This window comes from Solenopsis invicta, chromosome 10 (assembly GCF_016802725.1).
Source record: "Solenopsis invicta isolate M01_SB chromosome 10, UNIL_Sinv_3.0, whole genome shotgun sequence".
NCBI classification, from domain to species: Eukaryota; Metazoa; Arthropoda; class Insecta; order Hymenoptera; family Formicidae; genus Solenopsis; species Solenopsis invicta.
The window spans coordinates 9,152,736-9,177,395 of record NC_052673.1 but is presented as its reverse complement, the minus strand read 5'-3'; the positions used below and the strand labels follow the sequence as shown (position 1 = coordinate 9,177,395).

Sequence of the window (24,660 nt, the reverse complement as noted above, 5' to 3'; positions counted from 1 at the left end):
CAAATTAGAAGTCATTGGAAAGGACCGACATGTGCCGCGAACGCCGATCTCCACCTTCCGTTCGGTTCTCACGATCGGCAATGGGTCACATTCACCAATCAAACTCGGTAGAATGTACAGTTGAAACCGTCTCTTGGCAAGAGAAGTAAGAACGGTAAGAATTCAGTAACAATAAAAATTTAAAGACAATTTGGATATAAAATTTTAAATGAATGATTTTTCAAGAATAACTAAATTTATATGATGTTTTATGTTTGTTTAAAACCGATGAATTCTGGAAAAGTTAAACAATACTGTTACTAATTTCGATATAACATAACTTTTACAACTATTTTTATCACTTCCAATGTTAAAAATGTACTAATTGTTACTTGACTTGTTGGAAAAAAGAAATATACGCACAAAAAATCAGTTTATAACAAAAATGTATACAATATAGTTATCTATAAAAATAAATTATGTATAAAAACATATGCGGTTACTTACTGTTACCTATGCACGCAATCAAAATTGTTAGCATAAAACGCTCGGTTCACTTTGAGAAAATTTATGTTCAAATAATTTTCTTAAATTTGTTCTTTAAGTTGAAGTAAAAACACCTTTAAAAAAGATTTATTTAATTTTAAGAAGTGACGTTATTAGTCTTCTTTAAAATAATTTGTTCAAATTATTTAATTTAAACAAATAATTTTTTAATTCAATAAAAGTACAGAAATGCAAGAAATAATTTAGTTATTCCGATTTTAAAAACATATTTCTTTCATTAAAAAAAAATTTGCATTACACAACCAAATTATTTCTTTAATTCTAATAAAAGAAACAACCGCAAAATTTCTTCGAATCAAAGAAACTTTTCTTTAACCGTGTAGAAATGTATTATACAAATTCTTTTGATTCGAAGCAACTTTTCTCTGGGTGTTGAAAAACCCTGGTTATGCCAGATTACGCGAGGAAGGGCAATTTGAGTATACAACGTAATTACCAATCCCTTAACCGCCGAACATTGAACTTCTTTTGCGAATATTTTTGTCGAGAATTATTTCACGCGCCAATGATTATACCAATGGTTTCTCCGCGAGCATACGATAACGTGAGAGACGGTCGGCGATTATCAAGCCGGGAGGAGGCATCTCGAGCAGGCGGTCACGGACAGCCGAATATTACGTACACGTTAGGTGTAACGACGAGCGGGGCTAACTATTGCATATTCGAGAGCGGGTGCGTCTCTCAAGCGAGCGCTTATGCGTTGCCGCGCTAGCCTCCATCGCGTCGGAGATTACGGACGGTGAGAGCATCTCTCTCCGTCGGGATTTGATTAAGCACGGCAGCTCGAGCAGCGCCAAGAGCGGAGCTGCTGGGATTAGGATCGATTGGTTACCAGGAATTCGATCGACCAATTCCACGAAATTTGTTCCGCGAGCTTATCGCATCTTGTCGCTCTACAAAGTCCGAGAGTCCCCGATCGTCACGCTTTCCGTCTTAATGTCCTATCACCGGATACGCTTCCGGTTAGATCTTAGATTCTGTAGGCCGAGCCAGCTTTTCTTCTAACGACACTTGAATAATGCATTACCTTTTAGAAAATTCTCAGTCCTCAACAAACTAAACTTCCTGGTTTTAAATTCGAACTTTATTTAATTAGATTTCTGTAATAAGAAAAAATTGCTGTAATATGAATTAAAACAGTTTGATTTAATTAAACATCAAATCGCGAGCTGTCATTAATATATGTAGTTGATTCAACTAAATTTTATTTATTCGATTATATTTGTTATCGTCTTTACTTTCAATCTTTTAAAAATTAAACTAGGAAAGGCTCTGAAGTAGTAAATCAAAATATGAATTAAAATACCGTGAAAGCCAACACAAGGTGTTGATGTGTCAATTAATGTAATTTACAAGCAATTATTATTACAGTGCGGACGTTTCTCGATCTTCAGTTTTGGATCATTTACAGTGTAAACATATTACTCCATTCCACGTGCGATGATTGAGATAACCAAGCTCGTGTAGCGCAGGTACAATAAATTAGTATGTCCCGAGCCGAAAATCATACAATGTGGGACGCGGACCGTAACGTATTAAAAAAACTCCACATTGTCTACACAATTGTACTGTATCATTTTCGGCTCGGGATATACCAATTTGTCGTACCTGCGTTACACAAGCTTGATTATCTCAACCATCGCATGAGGAATGGAGTAATATGTTTACACTGAAAATGATCCAAAACTGAAGATCGAAACGTCCGTACCGTATTAATAATTGTATATTAATTACATTAATTCACACACGAACATTTTGTGTTGTGCTCTCACGGCATTAATTCATATTTTGATTTAATCTTTTTGTTTTATTAACCCTGTTATTGAATTAACAAAATATTTTCAATTAGACTAGTGCCGTTGATTTAACAGCAAATTTTCTTCTGTATATAATGTAATTAAGAATGTATTAAGAAAAAAATAAGAATAAAAAGTGGAGTATGTTATTTTATAACAATATAAAGATACAATATCAAAGTTTCGTTCAACAGCAATTATTTATGATGGTCCTCGCATTAATGCAAAACGCATTTAAGGGTTAAATGTTCGGAGCACGTATTGTTCGCGAGAATACACACAAACGTAAGACACAACTCTGCACCGTAATCGAGTTCGCGGAAGTTGAAATTGCAATTGTATAAACTTAGACGAGTCCTCGATGACGTTAGCGACCGCGTGTGTCTTCGATCAATCGACTTGCGCGAAGGAGGAAGAGCGAGAGAATGAAGGAGACAGACAGGCCGCTATCCGTTCAAGGAAACATTTGGCGGTCGTCACTTTTGGTTAACCGGAAACGTGAGAACATCCTCCGAATGTTAAAGCGATATATCTGCTCGTCTATGACCTTCCGCATTAATGAGCCGCCATACATTCGCGGCACCACGATACAAAATTTCTCGTCGAGGCGCGCGTGTGGCGCGATTTAAATTCCGATCTCGTGACGTCCGTGTCGTAAGGATATATTCCACTGTCCCGAGAGGGCCATAAAAAATTTCCTAGTCGATTTTTTGTAACGTCTACTTCGTCTTTGAGAATATCAATTTTCGGCCAACCCAAATTATAAGCCAGACGAATTTCTTGTAACCTCTTGACGGTTGGAAATAACCGAAACACGACGATCATATTCCGAGTATTGCTACCTTTGTGCGTACTGTTTTATCGCAATATTGTTAAGAACTCTAGAGATGAATAATTTTATCAATTTATCATTTTCAAAGTGCATTTACAATATATTAAAGCGTATTAAAATATTAAATTAAGATTTGATTAATTATACTTGTACGCATATTTAATATACAGGATGTGATACCCATTAATGGCAGATTCCTGGGATTATTTCGACGCGGAAAGAACAATTTTGCAGAAATACCAATCTGAAAATAATTTATTGAATCATTAAAAAAATTTTATCGCATATTTATTTAATCCTTTAAGGTCCATTGTGATTTATAAATCACGGCATGTTAAAGTTGACTGTTATTCACAAATCACAATGGGCCCTAAAGGGTTAACTTGGTCGCTAGAATAAAAACTATTTAAAGCAACATTATCATGTTTTGTCGTCCTACATAATTATTTTGATGGCTCAATATAAAATTATTTTCTAATGTATATCCAGCTAAATTTTCAAATGCTACAGTAAAATTATTCTTTTCGTAGATCCTAATGTCAAAGTATCGAGGCTATAAAATAATAGTAAAGGTATACGCAAACAATGAAAAAAATGTGAAATCAATGTGAAAAGAATGCTCTCGCATTTAGGAACATCTGCACTATTGCGCGATGTGACGCACTTGAGCGCGCGCATTTCGGGTAATTCGATTTGCCAACTTTAAAGCCCCATCATTCAAAAACTGGATCTGTCATTAACGAGTGTCAATCTGTGATATACACTGATCCTGTATACCTACCGAAATAAAACTGTTGTTAAAATCACTGCTCGACTTTCCGGCACCGCCGAGGCCTTTTAATTTACAGAATAAGCTTCTATAATAGCTGAATTTGAATAATCATGTTGCGTGGCAAACGACAAAGAATGTTCTTTCTCGTCTGCGTGGCCCAAATGATAAAGCCGACCCAAGGACTCGGGAAACGTGGAGGCCATTTCCGGTGATAAATTCGCGTCCGACTGCGCACAGAACCGGCGGTGTGTCGGTTTATTACTTTTAACGATCGTCGTTTGTTGCGACGAAAAAGAAACTTACGAGGGGTAAATCTCGAACGTATCGAGCGCGCTTATCTACCGGGGTGGTGCTAGATAAAGAATAACGATGGGAATTAAATCGACACTTCTGTCGATATATCGGCCACCTGGAGCGGTATGTCGCGTTGGATGAACGCGACACGCGTTTTCAGTTTCGGATAGAGAGGGGGGGAGTATATCTATACCATATTTCTATCAGCAGCGTATCACTTAAATATGTTTCAATTCTAAATCATCGATATCTTGTGCCTGAACATCTTGCGAATGAAACGACGATGTGACACGAAAGAGGTACGCGATGACACAGACACTCTTAGACTTCACGCTAGCACATTTTTATAAATTTCAGGTCTCGTTATCGAAATATTTTCAAAAGCGGAAATAGAAATAAAAATTTATATAGTGAAATATTTACGTAGGAAGTACCACGCATCGACGCAAAGAGAGAGAGAGAGAGAGAGAGAGAGAGAGAGGCGCGTGAAACACCCTGTACATTGCGCGCTGTACAGTAAGAGGTTGACCCGTTCACTGTTAGAATAACGCGGTGACGTGTTCGCAGACTTTCCGTGTGTGTTAGTGGAACGAGAATTCCACATGTAATTGTCCGTAACCTCGAGTTACAGCCGCAGGATAGTTCAAATTTTCATCCGCGGTGAAGCGAGTGTTTCTGACATTTTGTGGACATTTTTTAAATCGCGTTTCCTTTCGCATTTTACGCGCGGACATTTGCAACAGGGATTGAACCGCTATCGATTCTTACCCGCGCAAAATCGCACTCATGAATTGTTAAAACGAGAGAACGCGTTTCGTTACGCAATAACAAACAAACGGGGAAAAGGGAGGGGGGGGGGGGGGTGGGCGTGATAAAACATATATACCACGTATTTGGTAAATACTTGCAACAAATAATCGTTTACACTGTCAACATTGGCGATTGCAACGGTCCGGCAACGCGCTTTGCATTCCTATTCCCAGGTTTAATCCCGCAAATATACTCCCGCTGATTACGAGACATTGTTTTATCTCAACGAAAATATTAAAATTGCAGAGAAAGAAAAATTAATCATTTCGCACGAGGAGAAACTAAAAAATTAAATGTCATCCTCTATGAATAATTGTTCTTGAAAAACATTTCGTCCATTCGGAAAATCAACACTTTCTGTAATTGTGTAAGAAATATATAACGCGTAATGAGATCTTTGATCATTTTTGGAACAGGCGAAAATAACATTGGTTGATGACGTTAGAAGAGAAAGAATTTAATTTATCCAAATGATCAACATTTACTTTGAAAATTAATTTCTTGCTTAATATGATTGGCGATTTTAATATTACATTAAGCTAATAATTTTATTAACGCGCAGTTATTGAGTAGCTCGTACAAAATTGTAAAAGGATGTAACATAATTAGCATTACATTCAGTAATTTTGCTGTAGAAATTAATGGTAGTTGCCAGTGTTGCAATATATAATAAAGGTAATATTTTACTTATTACTCGAACTGGAAAAGAACATGTAAATTATGATATGTAACGTAATCTAGTAAATATTAATATTAGCCGTGAAAACAATTTATAAACGTATGAGAGTTGTATTCAGCCAAACAATGTAGAAAATCACGATCTCCCGATAATACTTTTGTTTCACGCGGTATTTGCGTGAAGTAAATAAATATAAAACAGAAAAAGGTACAGAGGCAGTATTTATTGTGAGGAAGGGCGCGCCGCAACTGCGTCAAAATTCTAAAACAACAATTCGTATCGCAAATTGCAATAACTCTAAATTGCTCCGCATTGTTTTCTGTCACGAAAAACCGTTGTTTTCATCCGATTTATCGGCAATGACGAAAAATATCAATGAGTAAATAAAATTCGACGGTTTAGTATACATAATATTGCACTCAAAAAGAAAAAAGAAAATGATAGTCGGCGTGAGCGTAGACGCGCGAAAATGAAATAAAAATGACGTCTTTCCGATTGAGGTTTTCCTTTTTCCCTTATGATTCATTGAATTTTTCGTCGCATTTTTATGAGAACTATATCGTTAGCTCTCCCCTCTCTCTCTCTCTCTCTCTCTCTCTCTCTCTCTACCGAGTTTCATATTTCATTTGTTTCGATTAAAGTGCATATTACAAGCATACTATATTTCATGACATAAAAGAATTAAATAAATCACAAATTCAGATAGCCTGCTTTGAAATTAAAATATTATCGTTCGATTTTTAATCTTCAATAAGATAGAATGATGGAGTAGAAATTTCAGGTTGAAAAGTGCGAAAGGGCAGATACCACAAGAGAAAGAGAAAGCGTGTCAAGGTCGCATATCGAAGCGTGAAGGTCTAGCAAGTATTGTGACGAACGATCTATCGATTCGAGACAATCGTGAGCGATTAGCCGAACCGAATCTCCCGCCTGTGGAATCAAAATATTCCTGTAAATTGAAGAAAAATATTTTCTTCCTGTAAACATGGACAAACGAAAAGAAAAATTCACCTGAATGGAGCAAAAAGAAGTTTTAACATACAAAGCAAAATGGAGCAAGGATACACCAAGCGCCGCGAGCGCTTTAATCTCAGTTTTCTTGGCTCGAGTCCTTTCAGAAACGTTCTACATTAAGATTGTTAACACAAAACGCGTTCCTTCCTTTCTCAACAAATCAAGAATTGAACATGCATTCTCTTGGCACACGTTTACTTGAGCGAAGAAAAGCAGCTGCGAAGACAAGGTATTTTATGTATTTAATAATACTTGACGTTTCGAAGACACAGCTGCAGTTACGAGGAAGAAATGTACTTTTCCTCCGACAACCTCGATGTGCAGCGAAACGTTATTTAAAAAGCTCGCAGTTTTACGGATATTGAATAAAGGTGACGCAATATCTGCGTACTATTTGTTATATCATTGTCGTGCTCAAACGCAATCTCTTTACGGAGCTTCTCTTGAAGTTTATTAATATTTTAAAACGCGGCAATTAATTTGATGCTATCGATATCTACACGGAAAGAATAAATTTTACTGTAGTATCTAAAAATTTCAAATCAAAAAATAATTTTACGTCGAGCCATCAAAATTATTATACAAGACGTTTAAGCATGATAATACTGCTGTAAAAGGTCTTGAAATTCTAACAATTAGCTTAAACGTTCAACATAAATTTTTAAATAATTCAACGTAATCCTTCTCAGCAAAACTGTTCTTTCTGTGTATAATTAATTTTCAACTTAAATGTATTCAATAAACATAATCCCGATGTAATATCATAAAAGTGTTCCAAATTCTAAAATCTTATTACTTCCTTCTTTTAAATTAATACAAGATTAATTTAAGACAGAGATTGAAAAGTTTTCTTATACTTGTATTACATTTTAAAATCCAAGGTATATTGGTTCATTGTGACTAATCAGATGAGAATTAAGAAATCTATTCAGGCAGCGTTATAATAGCGTTGTATGTATTACGAAAATCATGGTTTATTGCGAAAAGATTAGTATCAATCGAAGTTTCTTATTTTAGAGGCCAAGGTACCATTTTTCTTCTCCACACCCGTGAAACGTTAGCCCAGCAGTCGGCGAAGAATTTAAATTGCTCCAGACGCTAACTGTTAAAGATGACGGGCCGCGCTTAACTGGTTTGATAGTCTTCGGGAATAGTGTCTGCTATTCCAGTTCTCGCGAACTGCGTTCATGGAGCGTGCAGATCCCACACGAGCAAACGCCTTTTATCTCGCGGTGGCCTCGCCGCCCGACTAAAAAGGACCGGTTCGCGATTAATCGGCCGACTTGACTTAGCCGAGATCGATGCGATCGTTCTTAACCCAGTTTTCGCAATCGTAAAATCGCGATCTGTCGTCAATCGGAAATTGACTCGCCGAGACTACGATTTAAAAGCGTAAATTGACTCGCCGAGACTACGATTTAAAAGCGTAATATGGATAAGTCGGTGACAGCAGCCGTGACATATCAATCAAATTTCGCGTGCTCTTCACATGGCGAATATAAGAATTATATCAATTCCGTCGTTATATTTGGAGAGCGATAAAATCCGAGGATAGCAGAGTCGTGCCACAGATTTCAAGATTACGTCGACATGGATTTTTTTTACATAAACAATACGTGACGTCCGCACAAAGCTTTTTCATGTAGATAATGCAAATATACAATATAAAATATGTAAACTATTGTAAATCGGATAATACAGAAAAAAGTGTAACTGAGTTTTAAAATTGTTAACGTATCTGATTTTAATGTATTAATAATGAAAAAATATATAATATTAAAAACTAAAAAAGTTAACAAAAATATCGAATTCTTATTATATCATTATCAGGTTCAAATCTTCTATGATCCATAAGTTATAGTTTACACATATGGCATTTTATGCATAGTTTGCATTGTTCACGCATACAAATTGAAGATTAAAGATGGTCATATTTAAAATTAAACACGAAGCGACCAAGACACGATCCTCTCGCCGCGTGCAAGCCGAGAGCAAACTCTACGAGAACGAACTCACAGAAATTTGAAAGATACAAGAGGCTGGAATGTCTTTTATACTTTCACTTTTGATATCGGTTGCCATAGGGATTGTCTAACCAATCTCGAAGTTAGGCGAGGAGAAAATGAAAGTCAACGTGGGCGTCCCGTAATTATATGTCCGGAAACTTGGCAAAAATTAAAACGTTAGCTTTGATAATGTGGTACTTTTACGAAGATTATCCTTTTATAATAAAGTATACTTAAAGGCAGGATCGCTTCCAGAGAATAAAGTTTTAAATAGATGCTTATTGAAAGGCACGATTAAGATTTTTCCCCATTCTAAAAAGAGAAAGAAAGAGTTATCGCATAAAAAGTTATTATATAAAATAAAATTCTCAAAGATATAATAAGAATAAAAACCTGGATGTTTCCTTTGAGATCCCGCCACTATATCGACAGCCATTCTCAACAATTCTAAAGCACATAGCTATTGAAGATTGTTCTTAACTTCGTGTTCACTCGAGAATTCCACTGTTGAGAATCATACTTACACAGCAAAATCTTCAAGCGTACACTCATTAAGAAAGTCGTTCTTATTTCTATAGAGACTTCCAACTTTTTTATCCTCTCATTGAGAGTCATTCTCAACTCTATTCATTGAAGAGTGTTCTTAGTCATCGAGAGTTGCTCTCGAGAGCGCAGGAAAATGTATTCAAACGCATATAACGTTGACATTTACATATTGCACAATATTGATGCATCTAGGGTAACTCGATCACAATTTTGGTTTTTACGAAAGCCGACCACGTATATTTGCGGAAAAAGTTACGTCCACACTTGCGCGGCAAGTTACCGCATATAAAAAAAAAAGCTGCTTGGAGGGAAAAATGGTTGCATAAAAAGGAACGCTGAACGTAATAAGGTGACGCGCGCGTTCTCGGCGAGCACTACCTTCGATCGTTCTTGTCTGCAAAAATCAACCATAAATTCAGCTATCGTTGCTATCCCAGAATATCTAACGTTGCACCGCAATCTCGCTCGTCACGCTATTAGTAATGTCCCTTCCGGTCTTATCGCGTACGAGCCTGATAAATTACTCGTTTATGACACTTATACATACCCGCGTGTGTACATAAAAATCACCACGAGGTGATAAGTGCCGTAATATACTCGATGCTCCCAAAAGTTATTTTTTTTAATCAAACTAAGCATGCGACATAATTTATGAATTACAAAGTACGTACATATTTGTTTTTTTTTTCAGTTTTAAAATTAGTTTTAAAGATAAATGCATTCCTCTATCCAAAATTTCGTTAACGTTTCCCGTAAATTCTGTAACATTGTTTGCTGTTAGTCTCAATCTTAAAGACATGAGGCTGAAGATATTCGTTATTATTACTAAAAACATACGTATAAACGTTTGAGAGGAAAAAGCGTTCCACGCGTCTCCGTATGTCGCGGAAGCTGCGGCTTTATCAACCTTTTAGTTAAAGCAATTCGTGCCGCCGAGGGTTAAAGACCGCCATGCGAACGCGAGTCGTGCGTGTGATATCGATCTCGCGCCGAGCGAATCGGCTCCGCACACGTCACGTGGAGGCCGATGTGGAACACGCGTGGAGCAGCGTGCCCTCGGCGGGTGACTAAACGCAAAGACCCCTTTTCACGCCAACGCGCACGTGATATTGCGAACGCTCTCGGACGAGCCGAGCCGAGTCGAGTCGAGTCGATCTAGCGAGGGACGATCAGCCAGGCCGATCAACGAACTATGTAACTCTCGACATTTAACATTTATGCGCAGTTGCATTGTATGATGCACACATCGTGGAATTTACGGGTGACATTAACTTCGCGATTCTGAATCCCCGTAGCCATTCAAAAGGCTCATTACGTTTCATATTCTCATTGGCCGAGAAAAGAAATTGTTTTCTTGAAATTTGAAGAAACTTGATTTACGAAATTACGTGACCGTCTTTTTAATGAGACGTAACGCACTCTTTTGCTACCAGCTTTAAGTGTACGGTGTCATATTTATCTTCTGGTTGCATAATACCATGCAACCGTACGCAAGAGAAAGCAAGAGAAAGGAATGTTTTCTTTTTAAAATTTTCCATTTCCTTTGCAAAACACTCTTATATCTCGTTATTAACAATATTATCAAATATTAAGGAAACACATTACTAAGTTCTTAAAATCAGATTATTTAAAGAAAAGTTCTTTATCGCCCGAGTGTTCAAGTTACGAGAAATCTGTATCTTTAAGATATATTCCTTATGATGCTTCGACTCTCGAAAGTTTATAATAAAAAATTTATAATAAAAGTGATAAACCGAAAAGATCACGCAGAGAAAAGTTTCTTCGAGTAAAATGAAGTCTGTTTGCAAACAAATGCATTGCTATGTGATTAAAGAAAAGTTTCTTTGATTTAAAGAAAATTTTTCGTTGTTTCTTTTATTTAGAATTTAAACAATGATAATTTGAATATGCAACGTAAATCTTTTCTTAAATGGAAGAAATATATTTTTGAAACCTAAACAACTGAATTATTTCTCACATTTGTCGGTACTTTCTTCGACTTAAATAATTATTCGTTTAAACAAGTTTAAATAAATATTATATTTACTTTTAAAAAGATAACGTTATTTCTTGAAATCAAATTTTTATTTTCCCCAAGATATTTCGCTTCAACTAAAAAAAAAACCAAGTTAAATAATTTCATCGATTAAAACACAATTTTTCTCCGGGCGATTCAAAAAGATACCGCAAGGAAGAAACGATTTGGCTGAAATACTGATCTGAAAATAATCATGTTGAATCATTTAAAAAATTGTATCGGATTTAACTTGGTTGCCAGAATGTCAAAACTGTTTACGACATTATTGTGCTTAGGCGTCTCACATAATTGCTTTGATGGCCCAACATAAAATTATTTTCTGGTCTGTATCTAAACTTAAATTTTTAGATGCTGCAATAAAATTGTTCTTTCCGTGTGTGCACTAATATTTCGATAGGGCGGATACGCGATGTGTACGAGGCTTAACGACTTCCTCTCGATTCGCAGTTACAGCCGGCGCGACGAGTTGTGAGGTAACAGCACGCACGGGAAGACATACCCTTTCACTTTGGCATTTCACTCTCGCGAGATCGAGAGGCTGTCGAGATGGCACGAGCCGACGACAACGAGCGAAAGTGTAAAAAGCGACAGTGGAAAAGTCGCATACGATTACGTCAAAATGGAGCAAATAAAATTGTCGCACCTATCGGAAAATATTCTCATTTTGTCAACCTTTCCGTTGCATCTTTAATGAGCTATGCAACTGCATAACTTATTTCATAATCTCATATAAATATCATATAAATGTCACTTAATTAAGATGCGAGAATATACCCTTATGCAATCCTATTTTGCTTGAAATGATTCTTTTTATGTGAATAAAATGTGTGCTTATATAAATAAACGGATAAAATTATAATTAAATTAATCAAAGGCTTACAAATGTGCACTGCTTGCCGTTATGTTAAAGGGCATAGCGTTTAGAAGGCATAGTTTATTCTTATCGTCTAGCGCGTTTACGGTTTTTGATTACGTTCCTAAAACATGGATTTGCGCCAATGGATATACATATGGATCTGATATCCGCGCTGAATTGCTCTCGTGTGTCGCGACGTGACGAAAAACAGAGCTGTCTTGCGAAAGATTGACTAATAGAAAGGCTAAAGTATCGAAATACACGGAACACGAGACTTCGACGTGGATAAGCATCGTGATTTTCATAACGTTCGTGACATCATTCGTTTAAATCCGAGACTCCAAGTTCTCACGTAAGCAAATATTACCGCCTCGCTCATTCTTATCAATCTTGCAATATTTTTGTAGTTGGCGCATAACTAATTACAGAGCTAATTTGCTATGCAGATTCCTATAACTTTCCATACTACGTTTGCACGGAAAGAATGGTTTTACTTGAAAAATTATTCTATAAATGTAAGTTCTATAAATAGTCACAAAACAAATTATTCAGATGGATAATACAGGATAATTCGGACATTACTTGCTCAAATTCACCAAATATTCTTATTATATATAGAAAGCTCGATTAAAAGTGAGAACTTTTGATACATATTTTCAAACAAACGGAAACAAACCTGGAAAATTCACTAATCTATTATTAAAAGATTGAAAGACGATTTAAATAAAATTGCAATAAAGCACCGATTCAACTTTATCTCTATCTTTACCTGTTTTCAATTAAGTCTAAAAATGTGTGTAAAGTTGTAGCAGACTTTATATAAATTATATAAATTGTTTATAAATAAATACTTAAATACATAAATAATATGTATTTAATATTGAATATACCAAATAATCTTTTTTATACAATAATTAAATTAATTGTGTGAACATATAAGATGAAATTCATTTTATACTACAAATCAAAAGCACACTTTTGATGGAAATGCATCATTAAAAAGAGTTTTCACTTCCAATCGTGTTTTCTCTAAAAAAAAAAAAAAAAAAAAATAAAATTATAACGTCTGGTAAATTCGCAACATAAAATAAACTTTTATATCTTGCGCTCGGACAATAAATTTCGTGACTGTAAATACAAATCTGAAAATAACTTTGTTAAACCATCAAAATAATTATGTAGGACACTCAAGCTGGTTGCTAGAATGTTAAAACTTTTCGCAGCATTGCTCATTACGCTTGAACGTTTTTCATAATTATAGTAATGGTCCAACAAAGTTAGTTATTTTCAAATCTGTATCCACTAAATTTTTAGACACTTTAGCGAAACCTTTCTCTCCGTATACGTAGGCTCGATGTAATTTTCTAATTAACTTTCTTTAAATATCGATTGCCCACTGACTCGAGATAGATTGATGGCGGCAATGTTAAGGGAAAGTGCTATTTCGAGTGGAAAGGATTTATCATCATTAGATGCAGCGATACAATTATATCAGCAAACTTGTAGAAGCGAACATGGTCATTGTGCGAACCCCTATCCATTTACAGATCATATCCTTTGTAATAATATACTCAGAGAAAAGGTGATTGAGGGCCAACGGTACCCTAAATCATTGATAAAATAAATCAGCATCTAACATGCACGCGTTGATGGTGGTGTACGATAAATGCACGTCAGAAAGGATATGCTCTACATCTACTTATGCAAAGTAATGGCAAAAAAACTTAACGGTAATCACAAGTTATTCATATGCCATTTACCGGCTAGCTACTATCCATCACGTGTAGTCTCCCGAGTCACGATAATTATATGATTAGTGTAATGGAATCTCTTAATTAACGTCTGTATTACATAGAGTCAAAGTAAATATGAACGAGTAACGATATAATTTTGTCCATTTTCTCATGTTACTCTTACAAGAAAAATCTCGTCTTCTTCAAGAGAATGAAATCTGCATCCAAGTTTCGGTCAAGATTAATAACGAATATAATTTTGGACCTAATCTTGCTGAAATAAACGCGATTACGTGTAGATAAATTAAATTTTAAATTGCACGAAAACATTCGGATTTCTCCGCATGTTTCACAGTTGAAAGATTACGTTAAATTTTCACGAACAGGCAGCTTTATTTTCGTGATTTTTCAAGCAGGCGCGGCGCGCCCCGAACACATAATGCAATTGCGCGTCTGATTTTCGATGTGTATTTGGTGCATGCTGAAAATAACGGGCGACAATGGCAGAGTTATAATCGCCGTCCAGCCTCTGTATCGAGAGTTTGTTCGATATTCGCCGGAAACTCCTGTGAATTGCGCACGTTTATCTCTTCGAGCCAGACTTGGATTTAATGCTAAACGCGGTTGCCTTGAGCCTTCGTTTACGTCAAACATATATGCATACTTGATATAGCAAAATTCATAGATCAACAGAGGTAGTTTAGCACACAAGATTAGGAATTAGAGTTGCAAATGTTAATTGCTGATTAATTATTTAATAGTTGAGAACAAGTAAGACATTTGTCATTAAATGACGGAAAACACGAACACACGTTGCTCCGAAAGAAATAAATTTGTCAAAGTGAATAATTGCAACAAGATTTACAATTCTCATCTTATTTTTACATAAAAATAAAAATTTATGTATTTACAATACGGTATAATGTGTTTTAAAGACTCTGCAATAGCTACATATTTAAATACTTAATATTTAATAAATTTTACGACTTGTATTACTATTTCGCAACGATAGCGAAAAACTACTCTCCGTCTGGATATTTATTGCGCCAATAGCGGTCCTCAACTCACAGAGGATTTAATTTCATTGGTTGTTGTCGCGCATGATTATTTCATAATAAAAATTGCATGACATGAAGTGATTCATGTAAAGAGAACCGGCAGCAACAAATAAATAATCGCGTAAGAGCTAGACAGATCTTGATTTAGAAAAGCCTTTAGAAAAGCCTTGGTACAATAACAACGTAAATGGACTTACGCCATTACTGCGCTCGACTGTCTGGACCAACGAGTTTCCTACTATGTAATTATGTAACATACAAACGGCCATCTACTTCTATACGCGGGATATGCTTTCGTCTCCACGCCGATTGAACCCGCGGGAGCCGTTTACTTTCGCTGCTTTAGGCACATACATTCACACATTTTTCATGGTTCTGAATAAGCGACACGCGGGGATCACGTCGACGCTGAAACGGGTTTTGCGCAGGGTAATCTCCTTGATTAGACGTGACTCTATTTTGTGAAATATGTCGCAAACTGTTCGACCTAATGACTAAAACGCTAGAAATTTATGGCTGTTGCGTGTTCACGAATTGTACAGCAATAAAAAAAAAGATAGGAATTGATAACGTTTTACAGAAATAATTAAATTACTTTCGTCCAAATTTTTCAGCAAACTCATGGTATAAAATTAGCAAGTGTCACGGTATACTTCGACGATCTGTCAATCAGTAAAACGACAAAGCAAAATAAGATTTTAAACAATTTACGTATTTTTAACTTTATTTACTATTCGCGTTAAAGGTAATCGATATCAATTTCAAGGAAAAAAAAAGAGGTAACTAACACCAGACCGCGCAGTATACACTGCGACTGATTTAAACAGCTGTCGCCGCGAGATAAAGCCAATCGATGAGCAATTAAGTGGCTCACGTTCACGCCGAATGAAAAACTAATTACCACAACTATTCGTCCGTCGAACCGACCATTACAAACGCAAACCGATTATCAACGTTTCCGCGGGACATCGACCGGAACAAAGTACGAATCAGTGTTATTTCGTTTGCCATAGTTTCGGGTTCAAAAGTTGATCGACTAATTTCAGATATTTACACGTAAATATATGTCGGTACGAACGCGCAAACTATTCAAGCGATTTTGATTTCGGCACACAGCAAATGATGCAATTAGTAACATTCCTTTTATCATTAGAGCATCGTCTACGTAATTTGCATCTAAGAAGCGTTCTATATCTGTGCGTTAATAGTCGCGGAGCGAAACGATGCGAACAATTCTGTTTGAGCTGGGTACATTTCATCGCTCTCGTGCGTCCTGTTTGCTCAATCTTTCAGGAATCCTCGCATCGAATCCATTTCGGATACTCGCGGCTTGCTTGCGCGATCGTCTTCTCCGATATCCAATTTATCCTATTTTTCAAATAAACGATACGCGGTTCGCGAAAAATGCGAAACCGAAATTCTACCACGACAATATTTCCATCGGGAGTGTGGAGTCTCCTCGTCCGGCGCTTCGCTGAAACTTTGATGTAACGGAAAGCGATTACGCGCGGTCTCGCGCGTACGCCGGTGATGACGCATTAATCGCAATGACACTTTAATACCGGGGAGGACGTGGGTATTTATGCGTCGGCTTTATCGCGGTGCAAATATTAACGGCTGCGTGAACCTGTTCCCACCTAAATGCGACCGCGAGCACGTCGAAGTCACGTTTCATAAAAAGCTGCTCGAAGCTTCTCAGACAGAGAACAAACACGGAGGGTTTTTTTTTTCGAACCACTTATTTCGCAGAACGTCAATCATAAAATATAATCATAAAGTAAAACATTGGAATCTGGAGTTGAGTAATAGTTGCACTGACTGTAGGTTAGCATAACTTTTACAATATAATGAAAAGTAATTGCAATCAATAATAACAATTTTGGTAAAACATAAAATATGTGAAAATACATGCGAATAGGAAATAAGCGACAATCTGAACAATTCAGAATTTACACGATGCATGTAGTTTATAAAGTTTTATTGTACTAGATTATCCAAATTGCGTCAACAGATGCCATGTAACAACATGGCTTTACGTCACATGGCTTTAACACACGGCAATGTAATACAATATGTTCTTGTTTGATTAGGAGTTCAGTTTTCTAATCTTTGAACACGTGTAGAGAGTGAGTCACATGAATCTAATAATAAAAGTTTCAAATACAGATTGTAGCGCATATCATCTTGAGTGACTGTATCTGCAAAAGCTTTTATGTATAAAGATATTTTAAATATAAAGATATCGTAGTAATCAAAATATGTACACTCTAAAATTTTTGAAGTGGAATTTCATATAAAAGAGTGGAATTCCACTCTACAAGTGTGAAAATCCTGCCACTCTTTATCAAGACTGGCAGGATTTTCACACTTTTAGAATGGAATTCCACTCCAAAGAATTTAGAAAGTACCGTAATGACATATAAGATAATGTACAGAGGTATGCGAATAACTCGAATTCGAATAGAATCACAGTGGATTTGATTCAATCCGTTTTCAAATCTAAAAAGTTAGAATTTGAATAGTTCAATAATTTCGAATTGTCTATACTTTGATTTCGCATCAATCATGTATTTTGATTTTGTTTCATTTATATCTTCCGTGAGATCAATCTTATATCAACGCGTACCAATTATCGTGTCTGATTATTTATCGATTTCTAAAACTTCTATCATCCTAAATCTTATAAACTATTTAAAGATTTACGATAGACGATAGACGATTGTCTTCGTACATTTATTTGAACATTTTGTAGATTCATATTTTATAAAACTCAGAAGAAAATTTAAAATTGCACCATTATATTTTTCTAATAAAATGCACTAAACTACTATTACTTCGAGAATAACATTATAATTTGTACGATATGTATTCAATGTTCATTTATCAGTATAATAGCACATTTAACGTCTAGTATCTATTTCAAATTTCACTTCACATATTTTATAAATTATTTTCTAAGATTCTTGATGAATAAAATTTTTCGTCTATTAACAAGAATCTGCGACATCATTAAAAATATCTCATCGTTTAAATTAGCATATGATGAAAATCCGGGAAAATTTAAATCATATTCGCGAATCAAAGAGATTCGATTTGACGTGAAAATTTCAGATTCGATTCGATTCCACTTTATAAACGCTCGATTCGCACACTTACGAGTATAGTAGATTAGATAGTACTATTTAAACGGAAATATCTTAGAAGACTCAACAAGAGAATAATTTTATTTCTATACGTGAAAGATAAAAGCAGAAATGATAATTCTGAATCACTTAATATTCTGATTCACTCAATAACACTTTAAGGACTGGTGATCAAAAGCATCCTGCATTTAATGATCACAAGATTTGAAATAAGAGTAAATATAAATATCGTTCGTATCTCGCCGGAACACAGAGAATTGTGCAACTGTCAATAAGTTTAAGAAACTTATCGAGTCTTATGTTAGTTATCTCCTATTTTTAGATATAAGATATTGGGATTTATATTGTTCACAGGTATATAGAAATGAACATTACGTTGGATGCAAGTAAAATTTTAACGATGAAAACTCCCTATTTGAAACGTCACGAATTTTACGTAACAGCCTGAAATTACTTATATTTTATAGCACGCCAATCGAGATGAAATATAATGGCGCAGATAAATTGTTATATTTTTGGGAGTTTTATTTTTCTGTCTTTCATTCGGTTAGATTGACGATTTCGCCCATGCGAGCGCTCGAGATTCTCGCGTAAATTCTTTGTTCTCGTCGAACGCAAAACTCGGTTCATCGGCGAAATGGATTTTCGATCAGTTTATATTGAATGGAGCGTTGATTATTATAGCAGCGAGAGAATAAATTTACTGGACGATCAAAATAATGCAATAACTATCACTAAATATAATAGAAATGATTTTATGCATTTCATTATTTTAGTGCATTATTACATCACTCCGATCATTATCAATAAACGATAACTACGTGCTCCATTATGCCAGATTAAGTAACTTTTGCACTTTTAAGCTTATCAAAGTTACCGAACTCTCTTGCTTTCGAATAACAAACTTTCTCCAACTTTATAAAGAATTTATTTCGAAATTACCAGATTTCCAGAAATACAGTTCAACCGTCATTATTAAAAGTCGGAATGTCCATTCACTTGGATAAAAGCACATATCTCTAAAGATGCGTCTCAGCAATTAGTGCTCGAGCGGAAGTCGATAATTAAAGTAACCTAATTTTAACTGCCGTAATAAATCACACGTGCGAGATATGATTCGACTGCTGATTCGGTATCGAAGCGTTCTCCCTCTCTCTCGTGTTATCAGACGAAAAGCGGCGGAGAACGAAAATAAAAACGCAGGATATCACGCAGGCTATAAATGGCGGGCCGATTTGATTTCCGAAGCCAGCGCGCGCCGGACAGAATTTTAATTACTCGCTTGTCCTATAGAAAATTGATGTTCCTCCATACCGTCTCTCTCGCTCCCCCCCCCCCTTTTGAACGCGATCCGCGCATTGTCCTCTCCTTTTCCACCAGCATCCATCGATGGAAGTGCCGCGTTACGAGAAATCAATGGGCCGTCCGTACGCGACGCGACGCGCGTTTCATTTCGCTTCGCCGACAGTCCGGGCACGAGAATTTTGAAGAATGTTTCATAAAACGTGTACGTATCTATATTTATATAACTGTAACGTCGAGGAGATTGTATTTTATTTTTACAGGGACTACGAGCGATTGTTGGAAATTTTATTTTACTTCTTTAGCTATCAATGTTAGATATGTATCTCAGCTCTGTACACACGATTAGACAAAAATGTTGAGCGCATTTCTTTTCTTTGAAATACTACAAACACCTAACAAAATATTCTAAAAAATGTTTATCTGGGGAACGGGGTATCAGGGGTCGAGATCTCAGTTGCCGGTCTCAGTCCATGTTTATCCAGAACGTTTTGGTAAGCCGCCTTAGATCACAAATGACTAACGTGCATAGAATGATCCCTTCTTTTATATCTGTACATTTTTATTTTTCCTTTTATTGCATTCTCAACTAATTCTCGTTTACATTGAACGGATTTCATAACTGGAAAAGATTAAAATTCAAGCTATGATTTTGAGCTGAGAAGCAAGGAGCATCGATATGTGTTAAACGTTACAGATAATGTTCACAAATGATTTTGTAATTAATTTAAGATTCTTGTGGCGCCATATTAATAAAAAATGCGTAATTTGAAATGCAAATGTAATACAGTAATTAATATTGAAGCCGAGTCCGTGACTTTATATAATGCAATTAAAATCGAGAAAGGCCCATAGCAACTCTTGGTGTTGAAATAACGTTTCTTGATTGATTTTACATACAATAGTTAATCCTTTCGAACTGTGCACCGATACTATCGATTTCAAACACAACTTTTAAATAATTGAATTAGAAAAATAATAAAACTAAATTGGCAATCAATTTAGTATTACTGATGCTAACTAGCATCTTTGAGAAAATAATAAATGTAATATATTTTCAATTTATCTTTATAGATATTATTACATCTATTCGTGCGTTTAAACGTCATTTTAATGTTATTGAATAATTAAACTTCTTGAACAGTCGACACTTGACCTTTTTTTTTGGTAATTTGAAATGTCAACTTTATAGTATAAAAGGAATTATTCCAAGTCACGTCTGTTTCCAAGTTATAAATTTGCTATGAAAAACGTGCATTTTCCTGATTTCGTCCGCTACAACTAATTACAGCAAATGTTTCAATTTACATACAATTTTCTTAAATTGTACAAATTTTACTAGAGATGTTAAAGTAAGAGTAGAATTTTTTTTTAATTTATAAAAAGAAAATTAACTCGAGCGCGAATTTGTTCCCAGTCACAGGGAAGGTGCCTAAAGACGTGTGTACAGAGTGTTAACGAGACCTCCAGACCTCGAGTCTGTCTGAAAAAAAATTTCTCTTGTTTCCATTCCGCGCTCGACAGGATACACAAAGTAGACACTGACTGCACTCCGCTTTCTTTGCTCGCGTCTCGCGCGATACGTTCCCTCTATCATCGACGAAGTTACGAGCTGCCGGAAGCGGCAATTTCGAGGTATCGCGTCGACACGCATGCTTTTGAATAATTAACTACTGTCAACGACGAAGCGCGGGGACCGTCGCTCTCGAACGAGTGTCTAATTAAGCTCTCCTCGGTGGCTCCGCGGACACGTCCGCCGACAAACGCGGTTAACTTTGTCGCGCCGCGGCGCGACGATTCTCAAAGGCCCGGTGGCCCTTGACGAGCATTTAGGGCTAAATGTGGCCGCGTTCGAGTCACCATAAATGCGTTGCCGAGAAGCGAGCACGCAGGAAAAACAGACGGTCTCTCTGTCGAATAACCTGCATAAATCTCAAGGAAACATAAATTCAATTTCTTTGTGGACTCCTGTCCACCTATTCATCTTCATTATCCTATCTCCAATGAAACAAGTTACGTTTTTAAAGAGAACAACAATTTGTGAAACGTAATCATCAGTTCTTCAGGATTGTTAGCAAAACAGAAAAAAAATATTCCCCGACTTTTCCCAGTCATAAGTAGACAATCGTTTGTACAGATAACATCGCGGTCCACGTTATTTCGAAAATAATTAAAATATTTGTAAACACGTACAACAATACGTTCAACATTGTGATACTCACTGGGAATTTTTTATCTTACGGACAACTTGCGTGACAAATTGACCATCGTGACGCTTCACTACAATTGCTGTTTTGTTTACATTGAAGATGGTTTAATCGCAGACAGAGACGTTTATATACGTAATTTATTACAAGAATGTATTATTGCACACGCGAAGATCCTGTATCTCTATTGGCATCAATCTGCACAATTAACATTTGTTTCGTTGAAGTTTAATTGTGGATAATTTTCAAGTTTTCTCAGTCACTTTTGGAAAAATTCCCTGGCTGAAGCCAAAAAACTGGCGCGTAATAAAAACAATGAAAACATATTAAAATTTGCTACTAATAATCGTAAACAATATTTATATGTAAAACAAAATTATCTCTCACAATAAATCCGTTCCCGTTGAAAAGATCCATGATTGGAGCATTTTGTAGTATTTTTTATAATCTTGCAGCAAGTGATTTGTGAAACGTTACTAACATATATATAAAACTATATCCTGACTTTGCAAAAGTCAAAATATTAATTTTTTTCTTTTTAACTGTCTGTTAATGATTTTCTGCAAATCGTTCACTGCAAAATTTTAAAATCATGTGAAATATTTACATACTTTCCTTAAATAATTAAAAAAAATTAATTTATAACAGTTAAGAGAAATAAAATTCAAAAATTTAGAATTGCTTTACAGTAATTTAATTTTATCTTAGGTTAATACATTTTTTCATTCCCTGAATTTTTCCGGTTTTCTCTGATCGCTAACAAGCCCGTCCAGCCGAACACGCGGAGCGGAGCACAAGAATTCATCGGGACGATTTCGGTCGGTAACGAAGTCGCTTACGAGCGGAATGATTTCCCTCCGAATAGCTCCGGATCCGGTCGTTTACGATCGCGTTACGCCGCGGATGTCGCGTTCCCGGAGGAACCGACGGCGCCGAACGCTTCTGTTTACCGTCGAGAAGACAATAAACAGGAGCAGTAGACGCAAACACCAACGACGGCTCGTGTTCGCTCCCCCAAGACACGACGAGCAACGTTGTTCTGGAAGCTTCGTGGAATTCCCTTTCAGGGCCGTGCTCGAGACCATCCGCACCGCGTGGAAAACGCGATTATAGCCGTAACCGTAGGAGAGAAAGAGCGCGGCGGGAGACAGGGACGAAGGTGATGTGGAGGGAATGGAAGGAGACCCGAGCGTGTCATTGTTCCCGGGAATTCTTCAACGATCAAAAGCAACGCCGAGTTGTGGAATTTCGTCATTGAGCGGTCGCCGGAGTGAGGCGAGTGGGAAAGTGAGAGATCCGAGAGATCCGAGCGAGCCCCCTCGTCGCGACGCGGCGTTCGACGCGTGGGAGAAAATACAACTTGACACGGTGTGCCTCGATTGATGCGTGTGCTGACGAGAGTAGTGACGCACGACTATAATTCTACTTAACGCGGACACACGGCACGGAATCGCAAATCGCACAAACCGTGCTTGCCGCCGTAAACGCCGTGCGTTCACGGCGCGCTTTTTAACGCATCTATTATTAGGTGTATAAATAAGTTCGCTATATTTACTTTTAACGTCTTGTAACGTCTCGAAAGAGAATCTTTCTTCCTTATTTGGTGATTTTCAAGTGTCAGCCTTAGGCTTTAAGAAACGCTACAGTAAGCGACGGCCTTGCCAGGATCTAAGAAAACAATACACGCAGAAAAATATCAAATGCTAAGAAAAGCGTTTACTCCATTTTTTACTTTTTTCCTTTTCGTAAGTAACGACTATCCTGAACAAAGAATACTTTCTTCATAATTGTCTTAAAATATATTCATCACAAATTTTAGAAAAATTATCATGTACTGAATGAAAGAATTTCTACCTTTTCAAAGAAACATTATAAAATTGTAATTGTATATTATAAAATATTATAAAATTATCGAAGGAAAGTCAACAAATAGGCAAATTAAATTTTTAACTTAATATTCTTGATTAAAGTAATAAATTACTAGCACTCAGAATATATTTTGAATAAATTTGATGCTTATATGACAGATTTGCGGATTACGAAATATTTGAAATAAATAATATTTACTCAATTCAAATATGTTTTTTTCTGTGTGTACACAGAAATTTATTTTAAGTAAACATTATTTGTTTCAAGTAAATAACAAGTGTATTTTAAGATTATTGTTAAAAAATATTCTCCGCAAAGATAATTGTTGGTTGAAAGGAAAAACAAACTAAAAATGGAGTAATCGCTTTTCTTAGCAGGAGAACGGCATTTTTCTGCACGTAGTCATCACTACGTCTTTCGAAAAGCAGCATCTGAGACACTGCACTTCTTTCTACGTTTTAAATTGAATAAAAATGCTGCTGCTCGGACTACCGAAATGATTTGTTCTCTTTGGGTAAGACTGCTGTGACCAATAAAACTTGCAAGAAGTAGTTTCAGAAGTTTTGGAATCGTGGTTTTGATATAACTGATCGAGGACGCAAATAAATGTCGAAAAAAAATTGGAGACGAGCAATTGGAGCAACTGTTGAACGAAAATCCTTGTCAGACACGAAATTGCTAAACAACTTGTAACTAAGTGGTATTCTTTTTTTCAAAGATAAAAGTCAACTTCACGTAAAAGAGACACCGAAATTATTTGTACACCAAAGATTTTTCTTCTCCTTTGAAGCCTCGCATAGAATAAGGTTGAAAAATTTTCCAACGTTTCCCATCGCGCACCGTTCGAAAACGACCTTTTTCGGCATCGTCAAAGATCTTTTCTAACCTGCCCTCCATTGTGTTCGTTTCCATTTATTCTATCTTCTCGTTAATCCATTGTTCGTTCGAGGAAGAAAGGAGAGTTTTCTCTTCCGAGGTCAAGAAAAACAGTCGAAAGGTGAAAGAGATTTTTCCAAAAAACGACGGGGTACCACCACCTCAGGCAATCGCAATCGTCCGCATTTGCGGAACACCGGAAATCATTCCACGGTCGAGCTCTCGAAAACTCAGCGTTTTTCTCCTTTCCTTCTATATATTTTTTTTTTACCTGACTGAGAAA

General features: G+C 36.2%; 1 protein-coding gene across 4 annotated transcripts in view; it reads right to left on the bottom strand.

Moving 5' to 3' along the window:
* LOC105193170 (brain tumor protein) overlaps positions 1-24,660 on the bottom strand; it is a 133,186-nt gene that overhangs the window by 56,922 nt on the left and 51,604 nt on the right. The gene's annotated exons all lie outside the window — the stretch shown is intronic.